At 37.5% G+C, this 24,476-nt stretch overlaps 1 protein-coding gene across 1 annotated transcript in view; it reads left to right on the plus strand.

Annotated features, from left to right (window-relative positions):
• The first annotated feature begins 287 nt into the window (after positions 1-287).
• Positions 288-24,476, plus strand: part of sema4ba (sema domain, immunoglobulin domain (Ig), transmembrane domain (TM) and short cytoplasmic domain, (semaphorin) 4Ba) — a 73,924-nt gene continuing 49,735 nt past the window's right edge. The window contains exon 1 of the mRNA XM_046864586.1: positions 288-791. The gene's annotated coding sequence lies outside the window, so the exon portion shown is untranslated. The remainder of the gene's footprint in view (positions 792-24,476) is intronic.

The raw sequence follows: 24,476 nt of genomic DNA on the forward strand, positions 1-24,476 counted from the left end.
ATATTTTATTTGAATTAGAAAATGTTCTGTGTCTCTATGTATGATCAACAACAGTACAACAACAGTGTATACATCAGGAGTCTAGCAGGAGTCTAAGAGTCAGGAGACTGCTCCACATTCCTGGGTCTTCATGATAAATAAATAAATAAATAAATAAATAAATAAATACTCTATTTGATTTTGTCTGCGTTGACTGCATTACGGCGGAACCATAGTTGCCGAGTATTGTTTCTGTCCGGACTACGAAAGCACACGGGATGGCTAATAGAATTACTCAAGCTCTAAACTAAACAGACACGGAGTCGGGTTGTCCAAAAGCATATGTTCCCATAGTAACTGGGATGGTTTTAAAATGAGATTCGTTTGTACAGATGGAATAAGACTGTTTTATAGACAGCTTAATTCTTGGAATATCCCAAGTTCCCAAAGTCAATGCAATACCTCTAAATATGTTTTAAAAGGAAACCGAATATGCGAAATCGTGTTTTAATACGTCGCTCGTGTATTCCGCCCTTCCAGCCTTCGCCCTGCCTGCTGAACCTTCCCTATCTTTTGTGTTGAGGGGAGGGGCAGAGCGGCGTGTCACTAACTCACCACGCATATGCTTGCAGCGTGCTCGAAACTGCATTCGACATCACTTAAACGTGGGAACGTAATCCTGTTCACTTTCACCAAATTGAAGGATATTTGTTGCAATCTGGCTACCAGATGCAACGAACCAAAAACATGGAATTGTAGATTTCATCTCCCCCGACTGCTTTGAAGAATGCACACGAGAAGCCTGGACAAAAGTGAGTCCTCGGTGGTCGGTACAGATTACGTAGTGCCTAATTAAATGGTAACTGTAAACGAATGATCCTGTACCGTCGGGTGTTTGCTTAGTGTGTCAAACAATGTTTACAATGCTGGTTTTCTCCAGTCGGGAAGCAATGTTTCTTGTAATGGGCGGTTTTGCTTTGCTCTATTTCGATGTTAGTGTCAGTAGGGGAAGGGGCAGGTGGAGACTCTGAGACTCCTCTCTGCAGCAAGACCTTATCTGTCTGTATGGTGTTAGAATAGCTGAGGACACCGCACCCCCGCCCCTTTATTTTCTTAACAAATACAATTAAATCACATAGTATGTTTATTTTACTAAAAGCATACCAGAGGTTCACTGGATCCCTTTTTATAACCATTTGAATCCATTCTCATAACCATGCGTACGTGATATCGGCAGTTGCGGTAAATCACGTATTCGGATGATGTAGTCCAATGCAGCTGAGCTGAATTTCTGCTGATACTTTGAATTTTAAAAGAGGAAAGAGTGCACAGGGGATCATTCCAGTTAGTAGTGCTTTATAGGGATTTATAGTGTTAGTGTCAAATGCAAAGCTTTTAAGAATTTGTTAAAAGTCCGTTAATCTCAAAGCACCTCTAAGGAGATTTCCAAAAAAAACCTACCTACAAAAAGGCACAGAGAAATATGAGTAATTCTTCTTGATACCAGTGCCAGAGTGGGCTGATCTGTAAATAAAGTGAGCAACTTCAAAATATGGGGTGTAAAAAAAAATATGCAGGAAGATGACAGTCGTAACACGAAAACTAATTTCATCATACTACAAATAAAATTATTTATGCTTTCTTGAAAAGGTAGATCTCTCCTTTGCAAGGAAATGGGGAATTGCAAGGGAGGTAGTGGAAAGAGAGACCAAATATGCTGACAGAGATTTTTTTAATTGGGTCAGACCTGTCTGAACAACACTTTGGGAAAGGAGCCCTATGTGAGATTGTCAGAAAGGGTTTGTCTGGCTGATAAGATTTAGCAGTTTCTGTCATTGGCATGCAACCTTACTTGATACAGTCCTTAAACAGCCTGAGGTCTTTTTTTTTGTTTGTACATTTTTACAATTACGGAAATCTGAAAGTTTTTTTTCGTCTTCAGCAGATCAACAATGCAAATCGATTTAATGTATAACCTGATGAAAAAAGCAAAATGTACACCATTGCAATGCAATGTCATATCTCTAGGTGTATCTGTGTTTAGAGCTTAAACTACTGGTATTTGTTTTTTGTATTCAGATATACTGTACACTGTAAAGGGGGGGATGTTTATACTGTTCTGGAAATACTGCTAAACTGTGATCATTCCTAATTTGTTTGTTATACAACTATATTTGAATCGAACCAGACATTGTGTAATTTACCAGCATGCTTCTTTTATTGAATGTGACTGAGTATGAAATATCTGTGTCTTTTCCAAATCAACAAATTGTTATGGTAACACTATAGCATCTTTACGGTGTATGAATCTCCCCGTTCAATGTTTTTTTTTTTTTTTTTTTTTTTTAAGCTTTTGTTCGCTGAGTTTTATGTTTTAAAGGCGTATGTATTTTGGAGGCATATGACTTTCATTTGCCCTCTTCTCATGTTTCATTTATTGATATAAAAATCAGATAAGAAGATTATGCCTCAGCACTGCTCATACAGACCTAGTAATGTAAATACACTGCACTTTTCCTGAATGTCGTCTGCTTTTGGGAATAGCTCTGACACTATCCTGTTGTAGGTTTAACACTCCCCCTGGAGATCTACATCTCACTTAAGGTTCTGTTATCATTAAAAGAACAGTATGTGGTGCTTTTGTAAACCCCAAACCCGCAAGTATTGTTTACATTTTTTTTTTTTTACATGTGCTGTACACTCAAGACTGTATAAACAAAGTGAAACTATATAAGCAGTTAATCTGTAATTCACTGTAACTCAGGAATGATGAAAATGAGTGGGCTAAGGTTGTCTTCCCAAAACACATGGGTCACTCTTGGAGAGTGGAATGGGGGAGGTTGTGTATAGTGACTGCTGAAAATAACCTCTTTTGGATAGTCAAGGCAGTTTCCCAGCACACTTGGTACTAGCACTGCCATAATTCTGGAAATGAGCAGCACAGCTAGAATAGGGTCAAAGATCACAAGCATTTGAATGGTCTTTTTGAGGTTGTCAAGGGATAAGCATGTTTTTAACTTAAGTTTCAGTCACATTTTTCTTGTTAAAAATAATTTAATTTTATGGCCTGCTCCTTTTGTTAATGAGGCATTTGAGAGGTCAGTGTCATTGACCTTCATACTTCTAAATGTGTAGCATGTGGGATCATGTTCTGTACATTTGTATATGTATTGAATGTATCCTTTACAATAAGCAAGGATTTAAATGCATAGAATATAGATACTGGGCATGTGCAGGATGTGATCAGATATCTCTGAGCATTCCAGCTGTTTAGATTTATTCTCTATATACATTTAATGAGCTCCAGTGGCCAATCTGTTATATATGACATTCCACCCCTTTACTTGACCACACCTTTCACACACTGATCCATTTATTTTTGTCAGCCTACCACGTTGGCTGGCATAGAGGAGTCATGTTCACTTTTTAAATAGCTCAGTGACTGGCTGAGTTCCCACTGTTAAAACTTGGCTGTAAAGAAGTTGCTTGGTGTTAGGTGGTGGTATCCAGGAATTTGTCAGAATATGGGATTGCAAGTAATGGAAACATCACATTAGCTTTTAAGAAAGTTAGTCTCTGTAACACTAATTGTGTTTTTGAATCTTGCAGTCTCCACTAGCCTATATCAGATTATAGCTCCTGTCTGCTGCTGAATATATAGTATAGTATCCTAGTATATGATCACATTCGCTTGCTAAAAACATTTAGTTAAAGACAGGCTTTTTTTTTTTTTAATTTTAACAATCCTGGTAGTCTTCTAAATATAAATGTTTTCGGAGTCCATTTTATTTTGTAAAGCACATGGAACAACAGATATTGTCACAAAGCACCTTTGCAGAAATATTAAAATTATTGATTGAAATTTGAATGTATAAATGTATTCCAAATGAGCAAGCCAGATACAATGATATCAGGAAAAAAACACTGACAATTGGAGGAAAAAGCCTTTGTAATAAACAGATTCAAAAGGGAACCCATCCATATCTAGATGATACAAGTTACCAAAGTGCATTTTTATTACCAGGAACTTATGACATTATTAACAACTTATAAAAATGTAAACATCCCAGGTTACCAAACCCTTGAGTACCCATACAAAAATCTTCAGCCTTCATTCGAGGTAATAAGGATTCAGAAGTTGGATTGTGTACTGCAGTGTGCGACCATTCAGTGCTTAATAATACAATATTTGGTTTTCCATGTGTAGCCAGTACAGTGTGAATGAGATAGATGTGATGTGGTACTACACTACTGGTCAAAAGTTTTAGAGCACCTCAATTTTTTCTAGTTTTTATTTAACGTTTAATGTCTCAGTGAACATTAGATTAAAGCATAAAACAAACAATTTAACAATTTCAATTTGAAGTTCCCACAAATGTGTTGCACTTGTAGCTTGCTTTGATTTCAACCTTCTGTCCAGTTCATCCCAAGCCAGCTTGATGGGTTTTAAGTCTGGAGACTGTGCTGTCCATTCCATGATTTAAAAATTATCATCGTGTTCTGTTCTTCTAAAGTAGTTCTGTCACAGCCTGGAGGTATGTTTTGGGTCAATGTTTTATTGTAGGATGAAGCCCTGACAGACTAATTTTATACCAAAGAGTATATAGTTTTGGTTCAGTGTGCCACTCACTCTGTGAAAGTCGCACAATCTGGATTCAGCAAAATAAACTCTGACCATATTTTTGTTCTTTTCTGTGTTTGACAGTTGGTGTCACACATTGAGGAAGCGTCCTTTTGTCTAGTTTGTGGCATACAAAACCCTGCATAATGAACTGAAGATTTTAAATGTTTATAAAACGGTCTATAGGAACGTCTTCATGTATTTAGTAGCACACTGGCAGTGCTTTGTGGCCCAGGCAAGCCTTTTTTTGCCACTTGACCTGCCAAACCTGTAGCTTCAAGGCCTCTGTTTACTGAAACAGATTTGCTACTTCAACCAGTGTTAAATCTCTGTTAGAGGCTGTTGTTCTGTTACGCATGTTGTTGACTCTCAAACATTTCTTCTGATTCTGTTGTGGCTTTGGTTCAGCCAGATTGTTTCCTGTCAGAGATTCCTTCACTTTACAAGTGCCTTTTAATGTTTTAGGAAACTGTACTCTCTGACATCTATTCTTACATTTTTGGTAACAATTTTTTTTTTTACCTTTGGTAGTTTACTGCTTACCATTGTACCATTTCAGGTTACTTACTTGACTTGCAATGGTTAAAATTGGGTGTTGTAAAACCTTTGACTGGTATTAAATCTTCTGAATCTAGTAGGGATTGTACCACTGGCTACTGTATTCTAAACTAACTAGAGGTTGTTTATGCACATCCTCAACAGCCTGAACTAGTTTTTCTGCATTGTGTAGTGATTATATTTCTTGTCTTAACAATACGTCTGAGATTGAAAACGGCTATCGAAGTAATATTATCACTATGCATTTCAAAAGAAAGTCCGAAGTCAATAAACACAAAAGGGTATTGCTGTATGTAACCTAATATTTATAGAGCAGCTGATAGGGTTTGAGGTCAGATTTATAAATTAGGGGTTAAATTAAGGAGGTTTAAGGAGGAGAGCAAGTGGAATAGATTTTCTCTAGAAGGTGTTCAGTTGCTTCTGGTCATAAGTAGCCATACTTATGAAACATACAGATGTGAATAAAATTGTTGGTACCCTTCTATTAATGACAGAAAAACCAAAAATGGTCACTGAAATAACTTGAAACTGACAAAAAAAAAATTGAATGAAAAGTAACTAAGGAAAATCAGACATTGCTTTTGAATTGTGGTTCAACAGAGGCATTTAAAAAATGACAGTACCCTTAACTTAATATTTTGTTGCACAAACCTTTGAGGCAATCACTGCAATTAAGCAATTTCTGTATATAGTCTTCTGCTCCTGTAGACAGGTATTTTGGCCCACTCCTCGTGAGCAAACTGCTCCAGCTGTCTCAGGATTGAAGGGTGCCTTCTCCAGACTGCATGTTTCAGCTCTTTCCACAGATGTTCAATAGGATTTAGATCGGGGCTCATAGAAGACTACTTTAGAATAGTGCAATGTTTTGTCCTTAGCCATTCTTCTGTTTTGGGTCGTTATCCTGTTGGAGGACCCATGGCCTGCAAGCATGACTGAGCTTGCTGACACTGGGCAGCATATTTCACTCCAGAATGCCTTGATAGTCTTGAGATTTCATTGTACCCTGCACAGATTCAAGACACCCAGATGCAGCAATGCAGCCCCAGAACATAACAGAGCCTCCTCCATGTTTCACAGTAGGTACAGTGTTCTTTTCTTTGTATGCTTCATTTTTGAGTCTGTGAACATAGAGCTGATGTGACTTACCAAAAAGCTCCAGTTTTTCTTATCTGTCCAAGGGACATTCTCCCAAAAGCTTTGTGGCTTGTCGATATGCATTATAGAAAATTCCAGTTATTTTTTTTTTATGGTTTACTTTCAACATTAGAGTCCTCTAATAAATCCACTTTGGCTCAAACAGCAATGGATGGTGCGATCTGACACTGATGTACCTTGACCTTGGAGTTCACGTCTCATCTCTTGGAAGTTGTTCTGGGCAATAATACAATTTATATTATCCAGCTCTTCAATTTGTCATCAATTTTCCTCTTGCGACTACATTCTGGGAGGTTGACTACTGTCCTGTGGACCTTAAACCGCTGAATAATATGTGCAACTGTAGTCACAGAAACATCAAGCTGCTTGGAGAGGGTCTTATAGTCTTTACCTTTAACATGCGTCTCTATGATTTTCTTTCTCCTGAGACAACTCTCTCCTTAGCTTTCTGTGTGCCATGTTCAGTGTGGTGCACACCATGATACCCAACAGCACAGTGACTACTTTTCACTCTTAAAAAATAGGCAGACTGACTGATTACAAGTTAGAAGAGGCCTGTGATGCTAATTACAAGGCACACTTTAGTACAACATGTCCCTATGATCAAACTATTTTCAATCTTTTCTGTGGGTACTGTAGGAATGTCATGTTTTATTTGTTGTTTTAATTTATTCTTCTATATTGTGAACTGTACCTGTGTATATACTGTATATACACATTATACGTCTTTAGGAGATAAATGAAGTAACAGCATAAATTACATGATGATATAAAAACAAAGTGCTGGATGGAGGTTTGCAAGCTCCTAATGTTATTTTGTATGAAACTACGGGGAAAGGTATTGCCTTGTCTCCGTCTCCTGCTGTGTTGGCAACCATTTGCTCATGATTTAACCAATGATCTGAGAGAATACTAAAGCTGTGTGAACCTTTCGCTATTTCTATGATAATGAAGTGTTCTGAGAGAGAGAGATTATCTGAGCCAGGATGGCTACTTCCCTTGCATGTTTTGTTATTACTTATCACCTGAGTGCTTTGTGTCCCCACACCCACACACACACACACACACACACACACACACACACACACACACAATGCTAAGTTCTTAAAGTGGACTTGATGACTGCAGCACTGAAGCAGTACACTCTGACATGTAGGCTCGTCTGCAATAAAGACTACTGCTGAAAGATATCCAAGTCTCCTGGTCTTTGCTGAAAGAAAAGTTTACAGGTACACCTGTCCAACTGCTCGTTATCGCAAATTTCTAATCAGCCAATCACATGGCAGCTGCAGTTCAGACGATCTGCTGCAGTTCAAACCGAGCGTCAGAATGGGGAAGAAAGGTGATTTAAGTGACTTTGAACGTGGCATGGTTGTTGGTGCCAGACGGGCTGGTCTAAATATTTCAGAAACTGCTGATCTACTGGGATTTTCACACACAACCATCTCTAGGGTTTACAGAGAATGGTCCGAAAAAGAGAAAATATACAGTGAGTGGCAGTTCTGTGGGTGCAAATGCCTTGTTGATGCCACAGGTCAGAGGAGAATGGCCAGACTTGTTCGAGCTGATAGAAAGGGAACAGTAACTCAAATAACCACTCGTTACAACCGAGGTATGCAGAAGAGCATCTCTGACCGCACAACATGTCGAACCTTGAGGCGGATGGGCTACAGCAGCAGAAGACCACACCGGGTGCCACTCCTGACAGCTAAGAACAGGAAACTGAGGCTACAATTAGCACAGGCTCACCAAAATCGGACAAAAGAAGATTGGAAAAACGTTCCCTGGTCTGATGAGTCTCGATTTCTGCTGCAACATTTGGATTGTAGGATCAGAATTTGGCGTCAACAACATGAAAGCATGGATCCATCCTGCCTTGTATCAACGGTTGAGGCTGGTGGTGGTGGTGTAATGGTGTGGGGGATATTTTCTTGGCACACTTTGGGCATTGTGTCAACGCCACAGCCTACCTGAGTATTGTTGCTGACCATGTCCATCCCTTTATGACCACAGTGTACCCATCTTCTGATGGCTACTTCCAGCAGGATAATGCACCATGTCATAAGGTGCGAATCATCTCAGACTGGTTCTTGAACATGACAATGAGTTCACTGTACTCAAATGGCCTCCACAGTCAGCAGATCTCAATCCAATAGAGCACCAATGGGATTGGTGGAACGGGAGATTCGCATCATGGATGTGCAGCCGACAAATCTGCAGCAACTGATGCTATCATGTCAATATGGACCAAAATCTCTGAGGAATGTTTCCAGTACACATTCCAGTAAAGTGGCCGGTGAGTGTGTGTGTGTGTATTTATTTATTTATTTATATATATATATATATATATATATACAGTTGTGTTCAAAATTATTCAACCCCCACTGAAATTGATTGTTTTGGTTGGTTTGACATTGATTATGATCATTCAGTCATCCTGCTTACAATTAAATCAAAGAGGCACGTGTAGGTCAGACAAATATAACATAACATTTATAATGAAATAACCACAAATGTCTTTTCTGAGCTCACATCATTATCAGTTTTATTCAACCCCCAAGTAACATTCAATCTTAGTACTTAGTACAACATCCTTTTACAGTTATAACAGCTTTTAAACGTGAAGCATAGCTTGACACAAGTGTCTTGCAGCGATCTACGGGTATCTTCGCCCATTCATCATGGGCAAAAGCCTCCAGTTCAGTCACATTCTTAGGCTTGCGCACTGCAACTGCTTTCTTTAAGTCCCACCAGAGGTTCTCAATCGGATTTAAGTCTGGTGACTGCGATGGCCACTTCAAAATGTTCCAGCCTTTAATCTGCAACCATGCTCTAGTGGACTTGGAGGTATGCTTGGGATCATTGTCCTGTTGAAAGGTCCAACGTCTTCCAAGCCTCAGGTTTGTGACGGACTGCATCACATTGTCATCCAATATCTCCTGGTACTGAAGAGAATTCATGGTACCTTGCACACGCTGAAGCTTCCCAGTACCTGCAGAAGCAAAACAGCCCCAAAGCATGATTGACCCCCCGCCATGCTTCACAGTAGGCAAGGTGTTCTTTTCTTCATAGGCCTTGTTCTTCCTCCTCCAAACATAGCGTTGATCCATGGGCCCAAACAGTTCTAATTTTGTTTCATCAGTCCACAGAACACTATCCCAAAACTTCTGTGGTTTGTCCACATGACTTTTGGCATACTGCAGTCGACTCTTCTTATTCTTTGGGGACAGCAAGGGGGTGCGCCTGGGAGTTCTGGCATGGAGGCCTTCATTACGCAGGGTGCGCCGTATTGTCTGAGCAGAAACTTCAGTACCCACATCTGACAAATCTTTTCTCAGTTCCTCAGCAGTCACACGGGACTTTTCTCCACTCTCGCTTCAGGTAGGGCACAGCAGTCGAAGTCAGCATCTTCTTTCTGCCACGACCAGGTAGCGTTTCAACAGTGCCCTTTGCCTTGAATTTGCGAATGATGCTTCCTATGGTGTCTCTTGGTATGTTTAACATCTTTGCAATCTTCTTATAGCCATTGCCCTTCCTGTGAAGAGTAATCACCTGTTCTCTTGTCTTCCTGGACCATTCTCTTGACCTCACCATGTTTGTAACCACACCAGTAAATGTCTAGAAGGAGCTGAGTATCACAGTCATTTTAAAGCTGCCTAATTGGTGCTTATTAGGCTTTATTGCTGCTCCCTGATATCCACAGGTGTTTTCAATACCTGATTGAAAACACTTCATTGAACCTCTGTTCTTCAGAGTGGTAGTCTTTAAGGGGTTGAATAATTATGTCAATGAAGAATTCACAAAAGAAACATTTACTACTGTATTACAAAACTAATTGATGTCATTTTAGTTGCATATGGTTCTTTAAGAAGTCCTTGTAGGATTTCATTCTGAATACAATTACAAATGTACACTAAATTCTAAAACCATTTACAGCATTGGGGTTGAATAATTTTGAACACAACTGTGTGTATATATATATATATATATATATATATATATATATATATATATATATATATATATATATATATATATATATATATATATATATTAGTATATACAGTGTGTGTGTATATATATATATATATATATATATATATATATATATATATATATATATATATATATATATATATATATATATAAAATATATTTAAAGCTCCTGTTAATCCACAATTGAAAAACCAGTGTCTGCTATTCATTAGTTAATTTTCAGTACATCTTTATTATTATACATTTCTTCCAGTTTCAAGTTATTTCAGTGACTATTGTAGGGTTTTTACAGTTATTAATGAAAGGATGAAAATTATAAAATGAAATTATATTGTTATTAAGATGATAGGAATCTGTACAAATGTCTGGCTTTAAATGAATAGTCTGAATGTTTTGCAGCATATTTGCAATGTTTTCATTACAGTAAAGTGTACTGTATCTGTAACTCATCCTACATTATTCATTTTAAACACATGCTCTGCTTCTATGGCATTGACAGGGCTACTGTTATCTGGCACCTGCTTTCCTCAGGTGAAATAGGTACATTTTAATTAATTTTAAGTTTGCATTCACTATAAAAGGACTGATTTTACAGCTTACACTGGGGTTCTAAAGTGGCAAAATTGTTTTTATAGGAATGGAATAAAAAACTGGTGGGGTTATTATACTAAACTCTGGAGCACTCTGTTGGTTGGGCTGCTTAAGTTAAGTGTTAGCATGATGGTAAGAGAACACAGCCGCGTGTGAAACAGTGGAGAGTACAGGGTCAACCGGCAGCAGGAAGATTTTGCGTCCCAAATCATCCAAGGCATCTAAACATTTTATATCAAATTTAACAAAGAAGATTGTAACCTGAACATTATTCAAAGTGGAGCTTGTGTGTTATGGAAGTACTACAGTGATGCACGAGCACGTGAAATGAAAACACACTGTTGTCACGGATAAAGATGAAACATCAGCACGATAAGAAAAAACTGTATAATCCTCATCATGTGAAAATGGTGTAGTTTAATGAAGTGATATTGTTTGTGTTTGTTTGTGACTTCAGGACAGTCGCACTGGATCTGTTCTGTTGTGACTCACGAGCATCAGTTTGCACAATCAGCTCGCTCGCGACACGGTGATGGATTCAGTTAAACTGGTGATAACAAACACTAAAACTAAAAGCAGCAAATAACCGCAGCAGTAAACGATTACATTTATTAGTCCCTGTTGTGGTTTTAAGCGAATGCTTATGCATTTAAACACCGATGCATTTTTTTTCAATCAGGCCTGTTAGCTTGCTGCGTTTAGTTACATTCTCTTCAGTAGCATTTGTCTACTATAACAGTAAACTTCTGTTATCAAACTTGATTTATTGCGGCTTTACTACATTCAAATTCTTGTTTTCAATGTTTGTATATTTAATTTATGCTTTAGTTAATTACTATACAACATCAAATTAATTATATATTCTAGATGCTTATATCTTCACAACTTCACACCAAATTATCTGTGTATTTTAAAACGTCAAAACAATGTTGTATTTATTTATTTTATATAGATTTTTTTAGCATGGTTGTCAACTTGCCATCTGCAATTATCATTTAAAAATAATACAAATTTGATTTACATAAATTGCTCCATTTTGCATACTCAAATGCTGTGTCTTTTTTTTTTATAGAAAGAAAAAACCCAACATGAGAGAATTTGTTCAATAGAGAAATCTCCCATGCACTGCTCAACAAGCAGCCACTAAGCTTTAAAATGTCAACATTCAAGATGTGGCTTATGCATTTTTAAAGTACCCTTTTATACATAAATACCCTGAAATAGGGTTTTATATAGGGTTATAAGCAAAACATAAAAATAAAAAATAAATCGTCCAAATAATCGTTAGTTGCAGCCCTACAGAAAACGCTGCAGAATGAAAAAATGGAGGAACGGGGAGAAGACAGCGAGGGTCGCGGAGAAAGTTCATATGGAAGCCCTTTCTGCCACGTTCAAAAAAGTTTGCCTAATGCCAATTCCGACTTTTTTTCACATTGAAAATGAAATGGGCTACAATTAATAGCATTGCATGGTACAAACTGAGCCTCCGATTCCTGGAGAGAACTCTGTCTAACAATCAGCTCTGGGGGAAAAACACAGATGAAGCAGGAATTGCGAGAAATGAAGTCAGAATTAGACATAGGATACGGGCCAAAGAAAACTACAGAAAGTTTCCAAAGTTTGGGATCATTTCAAACTAAATCATAAGGGAAACACTGTATAGTGCATTTCCTTTTTTTTCTGACATTTTTTATTTTAATGTTTTTATTTATGCTTTTCTATTCATATATTTGTATTTGCATTTTAATGTATTATGGCAATTTAAAACACCAAATGTGTTTAGTTTTCACAGATATTCTTGTATGAAATTTCAGCAATAAAATGTTTTTTTACATGTTTATTTCAAGAGACCCGTCTTATTTTCTCTTGTATATTTAGTATTGCTCTTTTTAATACTCAATTAATCGTTGGAATATTCGGTCAAATACTCAAAAACTGAAATAATTGATAGCTACCACCCTAATAAACATCTTATGTCACCAGCTTAGACTTGCATGGCCAAAGTCTAAGGGTACTACATGCACATGACTGATGAACCAGTTCTCCTAATATTGATGGAAGTTGTGAATTAATGAATTTTCTTTTTGTCTTTTTTTTGGTCAAGTCACATTTTTTGTTAAACGTCTTAACTTCTGTATGTAGAATGATTAAATCAAGGAAAATTCTTTTAATTGGGTTTTCTTAAGCAAAGTGATGACAAGTTGACTGTGATTGCTGTAGATTTATTTGGCCTGATTTTTTGTGGAGTAGACAGTTATATGGGGGTCACAGTTTGCTGTCTAGTATACAGATGTCTGAGAGTGGGTATTTTACTCAAAATATTCAAATGAGTTAGTCTATTCAAATTGCAGACATTACTGAGATGCCATTGCCTAGGTGCCACCATGCCTAACAATAAGTAGACTATATTGAGGCACCCTCAATGTCACATTGTCTGAGAATCAGAGAAATGCTTTTCTTTTTCTTTTTTTTTTTTTTGTTCTTTTGTGTGGGAGTAATTGCCCAGAAGCCCAAAAGATTTCTTTTTCAGGCAGAAGCACAAAAGATCAACCAAGAAAATGATGTTACTTCTCTGCCTAGGTTCATTTGCTTAATGCCTTAATTTTCCTTAGATACATTGCTTTTAAATAGTTCTTAATTGTTCTATGCAGGTTTGGATAGTTAACATCATCTTTAACCTAAGCATAAATCTTATATCTGTTATATATCTATTTTTCTATACATGCCCACACACACACAAACATAAAAAGGTGGTATCTTTAGAACTGTTCATACCGGAGACTAACGAAGTGACCTCACTACTCTTTCATGCATGAGGCTGATGAGGTGGCCTCCTATGTCCTCTTCACCCCAGAGAACAGTGAGGCAGTTTCCCAAGACACATTTGCTCAAAAGCTAGTTAGGTGGCCTTCCATGTCAAGCCCCCTGCCAGTGGTTGCAAAGTGGTACCCCAAGAAGGCCCCAGCTAAATGTCAACCAGACTGCCTACTCGCACGATCTGCCCACACCAGGGGTGAAGGATTGGCCTCCCAAGCTTGGTTCCAGTAATATGACCCTAGCAAGCCCATACAGAACTTGGACAATGTGTGCCTCATGACCCAGGAATTAACATGAACATTTTGCCCACAACGCTTTGGCCAGGGTTTGTGGTAAGCAATATGCGAAGAGTGCCTTTTGGTAGGGGTGTTATGTCAATGTTTATCCCCTTTCATGTCAAGCACAGCATTGCAAGCCCATCTTCCGTTTTTGTAAGGCTATAAGTGTTTAGTTTGATTTGTGTCCTGTCTTTTGTCCTTGGTCCTTGTGTCCACATATTTTCACGTACACAGCTGTTCTTGTTTTCTTGTTTGAGTCATGTGTGCACATTTATATTCCTTTGTTTCTGTCTTGTATTTGTGAAGTATCTTGTCCAGTTTACCTGCAATTTAAAATTTTCCATTTTGTTTTATTTATTTTTTTATTTTTTATTTTTATGTAACCTCTTTTTGCTGTACAAAACGGCAGGCAAACTTGAAAATGTGAAACAGGCTACAGTCTGGCCATCTGCAGTTTATTAAATAAACTGTTCTTACTCACTTATTCACATTATTCACAATGTTATCAGTTATTAATAAAAAGCAAAATAGTTTATTGTTTGTAATGACAGTTGTTTTAATTGGCCTGCAGTAATAATTTATTCAGAGGTCAATAAATAAAATTCATTGTACATCTATCGTTCTCTCGTTCGCTCTCTCTCTCATATATATATATATATATATATATATATATATATATATATATATATATATATATATATATATACAGACATACACACACACACTGTGTATATATATATATATATATATATATATATATATATATATATATATATAATTTTATAACTTTAATTTCAAGTATACTTACTACCCTGTCAGAATTTTCACCTGTGGAAATGTTGCCACAGCAAGTATTACAATTTTAAACAATCTTCTGTTGCATATTGTGATTTTGGTTTTGGCATGGAATTAAAAAAAAGTATAACTAAGATATTTTTCTTTGGGTGACAGTGTAAACTGTCTTATAAAGTTTAATTTCATATCCAAAAACTATTTTTTATTTTTTTTTAGTTTGTCATAATTTGAAAACAGAAAGTACATATTGTCTTCCTAGGCATTAGTTAAAAAATGTTGCTGATGTTTTTGGCCAATCGATAAAGGGGCCAAGCCTTGTTACTATTAAAGATTTAAAGATTTAAAATCTTTGTAAAATGTATTATATCAAGTAAAGATCACAGTATTACTCAAGCTGGCATAGAGAATGTGACAGTTGAGCAAGTGTTTTGCTGGAAAACCTTGGATCCTGGCATTCGTGTGGATGTTGCTTTAATAGGTTATCACCTACAGTCATTTCATTACACCTTACCATTATTTATTTTAATAAAAATCGTATAGAAAACTAAGTATACGTTATGATTCAATGGCTTGTCGACCTACCTTTGGCAGCTTAAAGTAGTTGCTACTGGCTCGCTCATCATGGACAAACTTACTTATAAAGAACATATTAATTTTTTATCACCACATTATCTGTGTAAAGCTGCTTTGAGACAATGTTCATTGTTAAAAGAGCTATACAAATAAAAATGAATTGAATTTAATTGATTACTCGCTGTATAAATTTGTCTCTCAAATTGTTTTGAGGCAATTTTGGCTTGTTCTTCCTTAAAATTTTGCTTCAGTTCTTTGAGTATAGCAGGCATTTGTTTATGCACAGCTCTCTTAAGTTCCTGCCATAGCATTTCAGCCGGTTTGATATCTAGATTTTACAGGGCTATTGTAATACCTTGATTCAGGTTTTTTTCTCAGCTATTCTATTGTAGATTTGCAGGTGTGCTTGAAATTATTCTACAGTTGCATGACCATATTTTAGCCAGTCTTTAGCATTCAGGCAGATGACCTCACAGTTGACTACAAGTTATCCAGGTCCTGTGGCTGCAAAACAAGCCCAAATCGTCACCCCTTCACTATGGCGGCAAAACAAGCCCAAATCATCACCCCTCCACTATGGCTTGACTGTTGGTGTGAGGTGTTTGTGCTTATATGCTGGGTTTGTTTTTTTGTTAAATGTGGCACAGGGTAAATTGGGCAAATATTTTCACTTTGTTCTCATCTGTTCAAAGAGTATTGTTCCAGATGTCTTGTGGTTTGTACAAGCTTAAGCCTTGCTGCCATGTTCTTTTTAGAGAGAAGAGATTTTCTCCTGGCAACCCTTGCCATTTCCCTGAGCATTGCAATGTCTGACCCTGGGACCACCACTCGTGGGAATATTGTCAACTGTCTTGTTTGTTTTCCAATTGTGATTTATGTTACTCACTGTAAAATGATGGACTTTAAATAGTTGACTTTATAATCCTACCCAGTTTAATGGGCTGTACCAGTTGCTACTTTAAGAGCTTGCTGATGTCTTCCCTCCTTGGCATTAAATGCTCCAGACCAGCAAACTGCTAAAACATCAGCTTTCATTGAGGTGTCACACTTGCTAATGATTAGTTAATCAATAGCATTTGATTAGCATCACCTGGCTGCCACTTAGCCTCTAAAATCCTATGGAAGCTATGTTAAAGATGTACTTAGCTTTTCACATATGGCTTTTCCATTTTTGCAAAAATAAATAATGGCACGGTATGTTGTGTTGTTCATCTATTTACCTAATTTCACGACCTGCCAAGGACAGGATTTTATTATTATGCCCTGATATTTCTTTTCTGTACTGTTACATAAAACCATAGATTTTATAGATAAGAAAAGATAAGATAAACCTTTATTCGTCCCACAGTGGGGAAATTTCTTTTTTACAGCAGCATGAAAAAATAGAAGAGGGGGCACTTTAATTTTCACAATACAGTGCCTGAACTTTGCTGCAGACCAAAAGCTTTTACCAAAACATTGCTTTTTACCAAACTCTAACAAGGCATGATGTTAATAAAGAGCAAAATAGTGATCAGGTCCAGGCAAATCTTAGAAAACATGCAGAAGAGTAATCTATTTAGGCTTATTTTGTCATTCCAACCATATACAGTAAAAAAAAAAAAAAAAAAAGTGAAATGAAGCAACGTTCCCCTAGGACCAGGGTGCTACATAAAACAACATGAATTAACAAAATATTAACAGTATTTAAGGTGGGAGTGTGAAACACTGCAAAACAGCACAAGACAGTGTCACTGCAGCTTCAACCATTAAAGTAGATTGTGATAATGAAAATTTGTCTATATAATAATTAATACTGTACATGTAAACACTGTTTGCACAAAATTGATGAAACATTCCATGAGTTTGTCCGTTTGTGTGTGTGTGAATCCAGTTCCTTTGTATTGAGTACTGAATGGCTTGCGGTAAGAAACTGTTACACAATCTAGGGTTATGCGTTTGTCACCTTTTTTTCAGACTGTAAGAGGATAAAGCTTGGTTGTGAGGGGTGTGTGTGATCAGCCACAATGCTGTTGGCCTTGTGGAAGCAGACATTACCTTCAGGATGATGTGCACAAATTGAGGTCAACTAACCATACTTCTTTTGAGGAATGGTCAGTGGATAGTGTTTGTTTAAGGAATTGGTATCATCCAGTCCAAGATCAAGACACAATGTGGTGGCCTTGCCATGCCTAACAAATAACTGCAAAACTTTATCTAAACTTCGGAGTACTTAATGATATTTGGTAAGCTTTAGTACACTTTAGGTCTTACAGCAGGCTGTGCATTAACGTGGCATTACACATACAGTTTACTTGGCCCTTTACCTCATCTTCCTTACAGACTGTGGGCACTATTTTTTATTAAAATTGGTGACAAAAAAAAAAATGTGGGAGTATATGTAGGAAACTAAGATGGTATGAAGACTGTGTATGACCACCTTGGCAATGCTGTGCATAAGCAGCAAGCAGGCTAGAAAAAAAAAACATTTTGTAAAGGTGTTTTGAGACAGGCGTGGTCTCAGCAAACTGGCCGTGCATAATCTTAAAACTAAAGATGAGGTGCCTGTTAAACAGCATTTTTGTTGATTCTCTCCTTTTAAGTTCACTATGGTTAAGAAGGTGGTTCATACATGGACAAAATTTGGGCAGTAAGGCCAGGATTGGGTGATTGGACATCATCAATGGTCCTGGTTTCAAAGCACAATAATTTATTGAGGGTGTATGTAGATTGTTGGCAAAAGCAAGATGCATTCTCTATTATTTTATTAAAAGATAGCATCAACAACACAGATGTTGCCCAAATGACTGTATATATGAGTGGTCTTCTTTTTCTAGTTTTTTAGGACTTTGAAACTAGCGCATGTGCAATGGAAACCACAGGACAGAAAATCCTTGAGTCTGTTCAGATTAATGGATTTAAGATAGTCCGCTAATTCTTTTGCAATTTACAGCCTCATTGTTTTCTGCAGCTTGGCGTGTATCTTTTATTGACACTACTAATCTAGGTGGATTTTTCATCAATATGACATTGATCATGCCAGAAAAAATTTGTGGTTGTAAAAAAGGAACCTCTTGATTTTAGTAGCTGAAAGCGAAATTTTGCCATTTTTACAAATGTTTGAGAATTTCTTGCTGTTAAATTGTAACATTTTAAACAAGTCTAAAGATTTCAGCATGTGCAAATAATTGAAAGCAACACAAACTAATACTACCACCTAATAAATGTTATCATGGTTTTTATTTAATGTGTTAACACCTTCAACAAATGGACTTGTAACTATAGAATGCTAAGTAGCAAACCCTCTTTTCAAATGAATCTGATGTGTTTAAACATGGACCATTTTATTTATTTAAATTTTTTTCACGGCTGTTGTACTAGTTTAGTGATGGTCCTAATTTACTTTTCACAATATATGTTCAAGGATACTGGTGCAATTATGTAAAATTAGACTGTGAGTAAGAGATGTTTTCAGTGGCACTTCTATGCCACTGTTGGTTATAAGAGTGTAAATTATCACATTTGTAGCAGTTGACATAAAGATGCATTATCAGACCAAGAGCTGATAGTACAAGGGTAGTCAATATTGAGTTCATTATTATGGGCCCCTCTAAATAAAGCCAAAACTTGAACTGATATACATCGATTAAATAGTTAATGTTACATTACAAAGTGTTCTCTGAAGTATTACTGAACATACCGAAGACTACAGACGGGATCTGTACAATATAACAATTTAACATATCACTTCTTGAACAATGAGAGGACATAAAGTCTGTTTTATATCTCAAGTACTGAATTGTAAGCGATTTTGTTGCATTTTCTTGATGAATTCACACCATATTAAGACATATTGTCACAAAAATGCATCTTGAATAAAAATTTGCTTTGCCTAGATATGAAATAAACTAAATAGAAGACATTTGAGAAACTATTTGTTTGACAAAATGTATACTAAGTATGATTGTTTCTGTTCAGTGCAGGAAATGTAAAAAATATTTTATTTTGAGAAGCTACACAGAACTCACAACTGAGGGATATGTTTATGGGGACATTAATAATATTATTATTAATAATTATTAATTAAACAAAATGATGAAATTCTCTGTTCCTGAAATATATTTAAATACACATACCATGTGATGTTAACACTTAAAATAAGCTGCCATTGTGGGAGAGCAGTTTTCTTGCTCTCCCTAATTGTACGCCTGATTCAGGTCAGGAGGGCACACTCCACTTTCAGGTAATTCTCTAAGAAAATTAACTAGTATTAGAGAAGCTATCCATGTAAATCAGGACCACAACTAAACCAGCACCACTACAGCTAGAAAGCAAATTACATGTAACAAAATGTCTCTTTTACAATTCAGGTCAAAGTCATTAAGATGTTTTATTGTGGTCACTGTTTACCTGCATGTGTTAATACATTAATTATTAATACTTTAACTGATAATCCAATATCTGAATCTGATTCTGACAAGTTAGTTATGTAGTTAAAGCATTCATCATTAATACATTAATCTGAATGACTCCAGTGTTAAGGTTATCTCCACTTTAATTGTTTCTGATTAGTCCATGCTTCAATTCACTATTACAGGGAGTGCAGAATTATTAGGCAAATGAGTATTTTGACCACATCATCCTCGTTATGCATGTTGTCTTACTCCAAGCTGTATAGGCTGGAAAGCCTACTACCAATTAAGCATATTAGGTGATGTGCATCTCTGTAATGAGAAGGGGTGTGGTCTAATGACATCAACACCCTATATCAGGTGTGCATAATTATTAGGCAACTTCCTTTCCCTTGGCAAAATGGGTCAAAAGAAGGACTTGACAGGCTCAGAAAAGTCAAAAATAGTGAGATATATTGCAGAGGGATGCAGCAGTCTTAAAATAGCCAAGCTTCTGAAGCGTGATCATCGAACAATCAAGCGTTTCATTCAAAATAGTCAACAGGGTCGCAAGAAGCGTGTGGAAAAACCAAGGCGCAAAATAACTGCCCGTGAACTGAGAAAAGTCAAGCGTGCAGCTGCCAAGATGCCACTTGCCACCAGTTTGGCCATATTTCAGAGCTGCAACATCACTGGAGTGCCCAAAAGCACAAGGTGTGCAATACTCAGAGACATGGCCAAGGTAAGAAAGGCAGAAAGTCGACCACCACTGAACAAGACACACAAGCTGAAACGTCAAGACTGGGCCAAGAAATATCTCAAGACTGATTTTTCTAAGGTTTTATGGACTGATGAAATGAGAGTGAGTCTTGATGGGCCAGATGGATGGGCCCGTGGCTGGATTGGTAAAGGGCAGAGAGCTCCAGTCCGACTCAGGCGCCAGCAAGGTGGAGGTGGAGTACTGGTTTGGGCTGGTATCATCAAAGATGAGCTTGTGGGGCCTTTTCGGGTTGAGGATGGAGTCAAGCTGAACTCCCAGTCCTACTGCCAGTTTCTGGAAGACACCTTCTTCAAGCAGTGGTACAGGAAGAAGTCTGCATCCTTCAAGAAAAACATGATTTTCATGCAGGACAATGCTCCATCACACACGTCCAAGTACTCCACAGCGTGGCTGGCAAGAAAGGGTATAAAAGAAGAAAATCTAATGATATGGCCTCCTTGTTCACCTGATCTGAACCCCATTGAGAACCTGTGGTCCATCATCAAATGTGCGATTTACAAGGAGGAAAACAGTACACCTCTCTGAACAGTGTCTGGGAGGCTGTGGTTGCTGCTGCACGCAATGTTGATGGTGAACAGATCAAAACACTGACAGAATCCATGGATGGCAGGCTTTTGAGTGTCCTTGCAAAGAAAGGTGGCTATATTGGTCACTGATTTGTTTTGTTTGGTTTTGAATGTCAGAAATGTATATTTGTGAATGTTGAGATGTTATATTGGTTTCACTGGTAAAAATAAATAATTGAAATGGGTATGAATTTGTTTTTTGTTAAGTTGCCTAATAATTATGCACAGTAATAGTCACCTGCACACACAGATATCCCCCTAAAATAGCTAAAACTAAAAACTACTTCCAAAAATATTCAGCTTTGATATTAATGAGTTTTTTGTGTTCATTGAGAACATGGTTGTTGTTCAAATTAAATCCTCAAATAAAATTAATCCTCAAAAATACAACTTGCCTAATAATTCTGCACTCCCTGTATTTCTTGAAGAACTAAATATTAATTTGGAAAATCCCTCAAGTGCTGCAGATTTTGGCGATGCTCTGATCAAGGTGCCTAGCCATCACAATTTGGCCCTTGTCAAACCCCCCTTAAATCCTTACGCTTGCCCATTTTTCCTGCTTTTAACACATCAACTTTGAGGACAAAATTTTTATTTGCTGCCTTATATATCCCACCCACTAACAGGTGCCTTGATTCAAGTAAAATCAAGTAAAGAAGCTTTAATTATCATTTCACCCATATATAAAAACCACAAAGTGCATCATGTGCAACCTATTGCAAACAGTGCAAGATAAAAGACAACACAAGACAGTGTAGGATAGATACACAGAACACAAAATAGTGCTGCCAGTAAACATACTGCATAATGTTATACAGTACAATGTGCAAAAGAGAACTGTAAACTAGTGTAATTGTAAATATAAACATAATGTAAACACACAAAGTGCAAAACAGCAACAGCAGCAATTAAGTAGGTGTGCAAAACAGCATGTTAACAGCATGTTATATAGTTATAAAAAAATAATAATATAAAATGGGCTGTGTTGAAGACATGGATGTGTATGGAATGAAATTAGTATAGAGGGTGTTTGAGTTCAGATTTGTAGCAGCTCAGATACACTGGGAGTGGGAGCTCAGTGGTTAAGGTGCTGGGTTACTGATCTGAAGGTCAGGGGTTTAAGCTCAAGTATCACCAAGCTGCCACTCTGGGCCCTCGAAGCAAGGCCCTTAACCCTCTGTGCTCCAGGGGTGCTGTATCATGGCTGACCCTGTGCTCTGACCCCAGCTTCGGAATAAGGAATTGAAAAATGTGAAGAAAAGAATTTCACTGTGCTGTACTGTATATGTTTCAAATAAGGGCTGTTCTACACACAGTTGAGTGAGCGTGTAAGTTCCAGTTCAGTTCTGTGTGTTGAGGAGCCTGATAGCTTAAGGAAAAAACTGTTGCACAATCTGTATGTGAGGGCTCGAATGCTTTGTAACTTCTTTCCTGATGGTAACTGGGAGTGTGTTTGAAGGGATTGTGGGAGTCCACAATGCAATAAGCTTTGCAGCGTGTAGTGTAAATGTCCGTAATAGAGGGGAGAGAGACTCCGATGATATTCTCAGCTGTCCTCACTATCCTCTGTAGGGTCTTGTGTAGTTCCCAAACCAGGCAGTGATGCAGCTGCTCAGGATGCTCTCAATGGTCCCTCTGTAGAATGTTGTTAAGATGGGGGAGGGAGATGGGCTTTCCTCAGCCTTCTCAGGAAGTAAAGATGCTGCAGGGCTTGGTGATGGAGCTGGTGTTGAGTGATCAGGTGAAGTTTTTCGCCAGATGAACAGCAATGAATTTGGTGCTCTTGACGATCTCCACAGAGGATCCATTGATGGTCACTGGAGAATGGTCACTCTGTGCTCTCCTAAAGTCAACAAACATCTTTTTGGTTTTGTCAACGTTCAGAGACAGGTTGTTGGCTCATCACCAGGCTGTTAGCTGTTGCACCTCTTCTCTGTATGACTCCTCATTCTTGCTAATGAGACCCATTACGGTCGTGTCATCGGCGCACTTGATGATGTGGTTCAAGCTGTGCATTGCTACACAGTCGTGAATCAGCAGAGTGAACAACAGTGGACTGAGCACACAGCCCTGAGGGGCCCCAGTGCTCAGTGTGGTGGTGCTGGAGATGCTGTTCCTGATCTGGACTGCCTGAGACCTCCCAGTCAGGAAGTCCATTATGCAGTTGCAGAGGGAGGTGTTCAGACCTAGTGGGCTTAGCTTCTCAAACAGATGCTGAGGGATGATTGTGTTGAATACTGAACTGAAGTATATGAACAGCATTTGTACATACAGTATGTGTAGGTATTGTCCAGGTGGTTGAGGGCCAGGTCGTTGCGATGGCATTGTCTGTGGAATTCTTTGGACGATACGCAAACTGCCTGGGGTCCAGTAGCTAGGTCTTGATGTGGCTGGGTCTTGATGAACATATAATCAGTTATTTACTCACATGGTCATAATGATATAAGGTCATAATGTTATGGCTGGTCAGTGTATATAGTGTGCATATCATCACTATTAATGAAAAGCACTTTAAACCTGGCCATTTATGATAAAGTTTTAAAGACTGTTTCATTGTAGGCCAGTTAGAACACATTACTTACAATTTCTTTGATTCACCTGTAAAGGTTGGTGTTGTTTGTCAGATACCAAGTTCTGTATGTCCTGCCGAAGCGAAATGTTGCAGAAGAAGATCTGACTCACTGTTAAGCTTATTTTGTCCTGAGTGTCGCAAAGTTAGAAAATACAGCTATGAATAAATATGTTGTTAGAAATGGCATAAAAAAATCTCAGCGCTGGAGAGTTGTTGTGCAACTGACTTTGGAGTTTAAGCTTTCACAAATGAGATGGGAAGGCTCATGGCTTCTCCAGTCAAAAGTCTGATAAAATTGGTAAATACTCTGTTTACATGTCTATATTTAAATTTTGGCTTTGATTTGAAACTCTGCCACCGATTTGCATTGCAGTCTTAAGTTTGGTACATAATAAATGAATATTTTTTTTATATGAATAAAGAATAAATTGCAAGCAATCCATAATCATGGGAAAGTCTGAAATTAAATATTTAGAGTCAGATAAAAAAATAAAAACCTGTTTGTGCTTTGTTAAGCAAATTAAAGTTTCACGTAAACACCCTGCCCTGAGGAAAGTCATCGTACCTTAGTGTATGAAAGAAGCTGAACATGAACTTTACCCATTTTCTTACAGAGAACTTAAAGCAAATGTCTTTTTTTTGTCAGTATTAAAATATATCCTATACATTTATAAATATGACACACACACACACACACACACACACACACACACACACACACACACACACACATTGTATTCAGAAGATATACCTCCTTGACTATTTTAACAATTTTATTATGTTGCAGTCTGAAATTCCAATCATTTAAATAGATTTGTTTTTCC

Source organism: Silurus meridionalis, chromosome 13 (assembly GCF_014805685.1).
Source record: "Silurus meridionalis isolate SWU-2019-XX chromosome 13, ASM1480568v1, whole genome shotgun sequence".
Lineage (NCBI taxonomy): Eukaryota > Metazoa > Chordata > Actinopteri > Siluriformes > Siluridae > Silurus > Silurus meridionalis.